Source organism: Arachis hypogaea, chromosome 7, assembly GCF_003086295.3.
Source record: "Arachis hypogaea cultivar Tifrunner chromosome 7, arahy.Tifrunner.gnm2.J5K5, whole genome shotgun sequence".
Classification (NCBI taxonomy): domain Eukaryota; kingdom Viridiplantae; phylum Streptophyta; class Magnoliopsida; order Fabales; family Fabaceae; genus Arachis; species Arachis hypogaea.
In genome coordinates, this window is record NC_092042.1 from 69,027,905 (window position 1) to 69,035,242 (window position 7,338).

Consider the following 7,338-nt stretch of genomic DNA (forward strand, 5'->3'; position numbering starts at 1 on the left):
ACCTGAGAATTATTTATATCCTGACTAAGAGTTACAAGATAACCATAGCTTGCTTCAAGCCGACAATCTCCGTGGGATCGACCCTTACTCAAGTAAGGTATTACTTGGACGACCCAGTGCACTTGCTGGTTAGTTGTGCGGAATTGCAAAAGTGTGATTGCGATTTCGGGCACCAAGTTTTTGGCGCCGTTGCCGGGGATTGTTCGAGTTTGGACAACTGACGGTTTATCTTGTTGCTTAGATTAGGAATATTTTATTTTTGTTTGTTTAGAGTCTTTTATTTGAGTTTAGTTTCATATTTTAAGTTTGGTGTCAATTGCATGCTTTTACTTTTTTTTTTAATTTTTCGACTTTGCATAGTCTTAGTTGTTTCCTGATCTTTAAAAATTCTAAGTTTGGTGTCTTCTTTGTGTTTTCCTTTAAATTTTCGAAAATTTGTGTTTGATTTTCTAAAAATTTTAAGTTCGGTGTCCTTTGTGCTTTCATTCACCTAAAAAAAAATTGTTCTTGGTGTTCATCTTGATCTTCAAAGTGTTCTTGGTGTTCATGTTGACATTCAAAGTTTTCTTGTTTGTTTTCTTTGTTTTGATCTAAAATTTCTAAGTTTAGTGTCGTTTTGTTGTTTTTCTCTTTCCTCATTAAAATTTAAAAATAAAAAAAAATATCCTTTCCTTATTTGACTCATAATTTTCGAAATTTTGCATTAAATTAGTCAAAGATTTTCAAAATCATATCTTTTTTTTAGTCAAGTCAAAATTCTAATTTCAAAAATTGATCTTTTCAAATCTTTTTCAAAAATCAAATCTTTTTAATTTCTTTAATCATATCTTTTCAATCATTTTTTATTGCAATCATATCTTCTCAATCATATCTTTTTCAAAATAATTTTCAATCAGATCTTTTTAATTGCTAATTCCAAAATTTTTTTAATTAATTAATTAATTTAGTTTTCAATTTGCTTTGATTTTATTTTCTTTTAGTTTTCGAAATTTTATTTTATTTTCTATTTATTTTTTTATTATTTTCAGTCACTTTTAATTAAATAAAATAAAGAAATAAAAAAATAAATATAATAATATCCACATCATCTCCCTTTCTCCATCATGGACCTAAGTGGAATTGAGCAGTCCAGAAGGACTCTGGGGTCATATGCTAACCCCATTACAGCTGCATATGGGAATAGTATCTGTATACCTCCCATTAAAGCAAGCAGCTTTGAGCTAAATCCTCAACTCATTATCATGGTGCAGCAAAATTGCCAGTATTCCGGTCTTCCATAGGAAGAACCCACTGAGTTTCTGGCACAGTTCTTACAAATTGCTGACACAGTACGTGATAAAGAGGTGGATCAGGATGTCTACAAGCTGTTACTGTTTCCATTTGCTGTAAAAGATCAAGCTAAGAGGTGGTTGAATAACCAACCCACAGCAAGCATAAAAACATGGAGACGGTTATCAGACAAATTCCTGAATCAATTTTACCCTCCAAAAAGGATGACACAGCTAAGGCTGGACATCCAAGGCTTTAAACAAAAGGATAATGAATTCCTTTATAATGCCTGGGAGAGGTATAGAGGTATGCTAAGGAAATGCCCCTCTAAAATGTTTTCAGAGTGGGTACAGTTAGACATCTTCTATTATGGGCTTACAGAAAAAGCTCAGATGTCTTTAGACCACTCAGCTGGTGGATCTATACACATGAGGAAGACGATTGAAGAGGCTCAAGAGCTCATAGATACGGTTGCTAGAAATCAACATTTATACTCAAGCAGTGAGTCCTCTATAAAAGAAGAAGCTATGGCAGTAACTACTGATCCTAACCCTCAAGAACAGATGGTTGAGCTTAATCAGCAATTACTCATGATGACAAAACAGTTAGCAAAATTTAAAGAGATGCTCCAAGAAACTAAAATTGCTAACAAGAATATGGAAGCACAATTAAATCAGACAAGACTGCAACTATCTAAATAGATAACAGAAGAATGCCAAGCTGTTAAATTAAGGAGTGGGAAGACATTGAATGTATCAACTCAAAGCAGCAGAAAGCTAAGAAAGGAACAACTGACAGAGGATGACCCACCAACTACCCAAAATCCCTTTGAGGACAGTAAGAGCCCAGAGAGGAATGATTCTGGCGTTCAAACGCCAGAAAAGGGTAAGAAAGTGGCATTAAACGCCCAATGGGTAGCCAATTCTGGCGTTCAAACGCCAGAAAAGGGTTGCAATCTGGCGTTAAACGCCCAAAAAGCACCCAATCCTGGCGTTCAAACGCCACAAAGGGGTCAGACACTTGCAACTGCTGACAATAACCCCCTTAAGCAGGCTTCTCCAACCACTTCTGTAGGAAATAAACCTGCAGCAACTAAGGTTGAAGAGTATAAAGCCAAGATGCCTTATCTTCAGACCGCCAAGCGGAACAGGATAAACAATTTGCCCACTTTGCAGACTATCTAAGGACTCTTGAAATAAAGATTCCGTTTGCAGAGGCACTTGAGCAAACACCTTCTTATGCTAAGTTCATGAAAGAGATCTTAAGTCATAAGAAGGATTGGAGAGAAACTGAAAAAGTTTTTCTCATTGAAGAATGCAGTGCAGTCATTCTGAAAAGCTTACCAGAGAAGCTTAAAGACCCTGGAAGCTTTATGATACCATGCACATTAGAGGGTACTTGCACCAAGAAAGCTCTATGTGATCTTGGGGCAAGTATCAACCTAATACCTGCATCCACTATCAGAAAGCATGGCTTGATTGAAGAAGTCAAACCAACCCGAATATGCCTCCAACTTGCTGATGGCTCCATTAAATATCCATCAGGCATAATTGAGGACATGATTGTCAAGGTTGGGCCATTTGCCTTTCCCATTGACTTTGTAGTGCTGGAAATGGAGGAGCACAAGAGTGCAACTCTCATTCTAGGAAGACCCTTCCTAGCAACTGGACGAACCCTCATTGATGTCCAAAAAGGGGATTAACCCTGAGAGTCGATGAGGATGAGTTCAAGTTGAATGTTGTCAAAGCTATGCAGCATCCAGACACATCAAATGACTGCATGAGCACTGATATTATTGGCTCTTTGGTGGAGGAAGTCAATATGACTGAAAGTCTCGAATCAGAGCTAGAGGACATCTTTAAAGATGTTCAGCCTGATCTGGAGGAACTAAAGGAAATAAAAGAAATTCTAAAAATTCCTCAGGAAGAAGATAAGCCTCCTAAACCCGAGCTCAAGCCACTACCACCATCCCTAAAATATGCATTTTTGGAAGAAGGTGACACTTTTCCAGTGATCATAAGCTCTGCTTTAAATCCACAGGAAGAGGAAGCACTAATTCAAGTGCTAAGGACACACAAGACAGCTCTTGGGTGGTCCATAAGTGATCTTAAGGGCATTAGCCCAGCAAGATGCATGCACAACATCCTATTGGAGGATGATGCTAAGCCAGTGGTTCAACCACAAAGGCGGCTAAATCCAGCCATGAAGGAGGTGGTGCAGAAAGAGGTCACTAAGTTACTAGAGGCTGGGATTATTTATCCTATTTCTGATAGCCCCTGGGTGAGTACTGTCCACGTTGTCCCCAAGAAGGGAGGCATGACAGTGGTTCATAATGAAAAGAATGAACTGGTTCCTACAAGAACAGTTACAGGGTGGCGTTTGTGTATTGACTACAGAAGGCTCAATACAGCCACCAGAAAGGATCATTTTCCTTTACCATTCATAGAGCAGATGCTAGAGAGACTAGCAGGTCATGAATATTATTACTTTTTGGATGGCTATTCAGGTTACAACCAAATTGCAGTAGATCCTCAAGACCAAGATAAAACAGCATTTACATGTCCTTCTGGAGTATTTGCCTACAAAAGGATGCCTTTTGGTCTGTGCAATGCACCTGCAACCTTTCAGAGGTGCATGCTCTCTATCTTCTCATATATGGTAGAAAAATTTCTGGAAGTGTTCATGGATGACTTTTCAGTATTTGGAGACTCATTCAGCTCCTGCCTTAACCATCTAGCACTTGTTCTGAAAAGATGCCAAGAGACCAATCTAGTTTTAAACTGGGAAAAATGTCACTTTATGGTGACTGAAGGGATTGTACTTGGGCATAAAATTTCAAACAAAGGAATAGAGGTGGATCAAGCTAAGGTAGAGGTAATTGAAAGATTACCACCACCTGCCAATGTTAAGGCAATCAGAAGCTTTCTGGGGCATGCAGGATTCTACAGAAGGTTTATAAAGGATTTTTCAAAATTTTCCAAACCTCTGAGTAATCTGCTAGCTGCTGACACGCCATTTATCTTTGATAAGGAGTGTCTGCATGCGTTTGAGACTCTGAAAGCTAAGCTGGTCACAGCACCAGTCATCTCTGCACCAGACTGGACATTACCATTTGAACTAATGTGTGATGCCAGTGACCATACCATAGGTGCAGTGTTGGGACAGAGGCATAACAAGCTTCTGCACGTCATTTATTATGCTAGCCGTGTTTTAAATGATACACAGAAGAATTACACAACCACAGAAAAAGAGTTACTTGCAGTGGTTTATGCCATTGACAAGTTTAGATCCTATCTAGCAGGATCAAAAGTGATTGTGTACACTGACCATGCTGCTCTTAAATATCTACTCACAAAGCAGGATTCAAAACACAGGCTCATAAGATGGGTGTTGCTTCTGCAAGAGTTTGATATAGAAATAAGAGACAAAAAAGGGACAGAGAATCGAGTAGCTGATCATCTGTCCCAGATAGAACTAGTAGCAGGAGCATCCCTCCTTCCTACTGAGATCTCTGAAACCTTTCCGGATGAGCAACTCTTCGCCATTCAGGAAGTACCATGGTTTGCAGACAGGAAAGGGAAGAAGCATGAAAAGCTTCTCTCAATACAGAGTTTGGTTGTGTCCTCCCAACACCAAACTTAGAGTTTGAATGTGGGGGTTTTATTTGACTCTGAGTATCCGTGAGGCTTCAAGAGAGCCCACTGTCAAGCTACTGACATTAAAGAAGCGCTTGTTGGGAGGCAACCCAATGTTATATTTATCTATTTTCCATTGTTATTTTATGTTTTCTGTAGGTTGATGATCATGTGAAGTCACAAAATCAATGGAAAAAGCAAAAACAGAATGAAAAACAGAAAGAAAAATAGCACACCCTGGAGGAAAAACCTGCTGGCGTTTAAACGCCAGTAAAGGTAGCAAATGGGCGTTTAACGCCAGAAAGGGGCACCAGACTGGCATTTAATGCCAGGAATGGGCAAGAAGTTGGCGTTAAACGCCAGAAATGGGCAGCAGCCTGGCGTTTAACGCCAGGATTGGCAGAAAAGGGCGTTTTGCACGCCACTTGGTGCAGGGATGAGCTATCCTTGACACCTCAGGATCTGTGGACCCCGCAGGATCCCCACTTACCCCACCACTCTCTCTCTTCTTCACCCACTCACCAATCACCTCAATACCTCTCCACCCCTATATAAACCCATCTTCACCCCCTCATTTTCACACAACCTAAACACAACTTCTCCCCCTTGGCCGAAACACAAAGCCCCCATCCATCCCCTCTATTTCTTCTTCTTCTACTCCCTCTTCTCTTCTTTTGCTCGAGGACGAGCAAACCTTCTAAGTTTGGTGTGGTAAAAGCTTTGCTTTTTGTTTTTCCATAACCATGTATGACATTTAAGGCTAGAGAAACCTCTAGAAAGAGGAAAGGGAAGGCAAAAGCTTCCACCTCTGAGTCTGGGAGATGGAGAGATTCATCTCAAAAGCTCATCACTAAGAAAAGGATGGAGCAAACAAGAGCATGAGAAAATTCCCCATCATGAAATCCCTGAGATGCCTCAAGGGATGCACTTCCCTCCACTAAACTATTGGGAGCAAATCAACACCTCCCTAGGAGAATTAAGCTCTAACATGGGACAACTAAGGATGGAGCACCAAGAGCATTCCATCATCCACCATGAGATTAGAAAAGATCAAAAAGCTATGAGGGAAGAGCAACAAAGACAAGGAAGAGACATAGACGAGCTCAAAAGCACTCCATAGGATCTTCAAGAAGGAGAACTAGCCGTCATCACTAAGGTGGACCCGTTCCTTAATTTCCTTGTTCTTATTATTCTGTTTTTCGATTTCTATGCTTGATGTTCTATCTATGTTTGTGTTTTTGCTACATGATCATTAGTATCTTAGTATCTATGCCTTAAAGCTATGAATGTCCTATGAATCCATCACCTCTCTTAAATGAAAAATGCTTTAATCACAAAAGAACAAGAAGTACAGGATTTTGAATTCATCTTTGAAACTAGTTGAATTAGTTTGATGTGGTGACAATACTTTTTGTTTTCTGAATGAATGCTTGAACAGTGCATATGTCTTTTGAATTTGTTGATTAAAGAATGTTAAACTTGTTGGCTCTTGAAAGAATGATGGAAAAGGAGAAATGTTATTGAGGATCTGAAAAATCGTCAAATTGATTCTTGAAGCAAGAAAAAGCAAAAAAAAAAGAGAAAGAGAGAGAGAAGAAGAAAAAGCAAGCAGAAAAAGCCAATAGCCCTTTAAACCAAAAGGCAAGGGTAAAAATAAAAAGTGATCCAAGGCAAAAAGAGTGTGCTTAAGAACCCTGGACACCTCTAATTGGGGACTCTAGCAAAGCTGAGTCACAATCTGAAAAGGTTTACCCAGTTATGTGTCTGTGGCATGTATGTATCCGGTGGTAATACTGGAAGACAGAGTACTTTGGGCCATAGCCAAGACTCATAAAGTAACTGTGTTCAAGAATCATCATACTTAACTAGGAGAATCAATAACACTATCTGAATTCTGAGTTCCTATAGATGCCAATTATTCTAAACTTCAAAGGATAAAGTGAGATGCCAAAACTGTTCAGAGGCAAAAAGCTACTAGTCCCACTCATCTAATTGGAGCTAAGTTTCATTGATATTTTGGAGTCTATAGTATATTCTCTTCTTTTTATCCTATCTGATTTTCAGTTGCTTGGAGACAAACAACAATTTAAGTTTGGTGTTGTGATGAGCGGATAATTTATACGCTTTTTGGCACTGTTTTTAGTATGTTTTTAGTACATTTTAGTTAGTTTTTAGTACGTTTTTATTAGTTTTTATTTAAAATTCACTTTTCTGGGCTTTACTATGAGTTTGTGTGTTTTTCTGTGATTTCAGGTAATTTCTAGCTGAAATTGAGGGACCTGAGCAAAAATCTGATTCAGAGGCTGAAAAAGGACTGCAGATGCTGTTGGATTCTGACCTCCCTGCACTCGAAGTGGGTTTTCTAGAGCTACAGAAGCTCAATTAGCGCGCTCTCAATTGCGTTGGAAATTAGACATTCTGAGCTTTCCAGCAA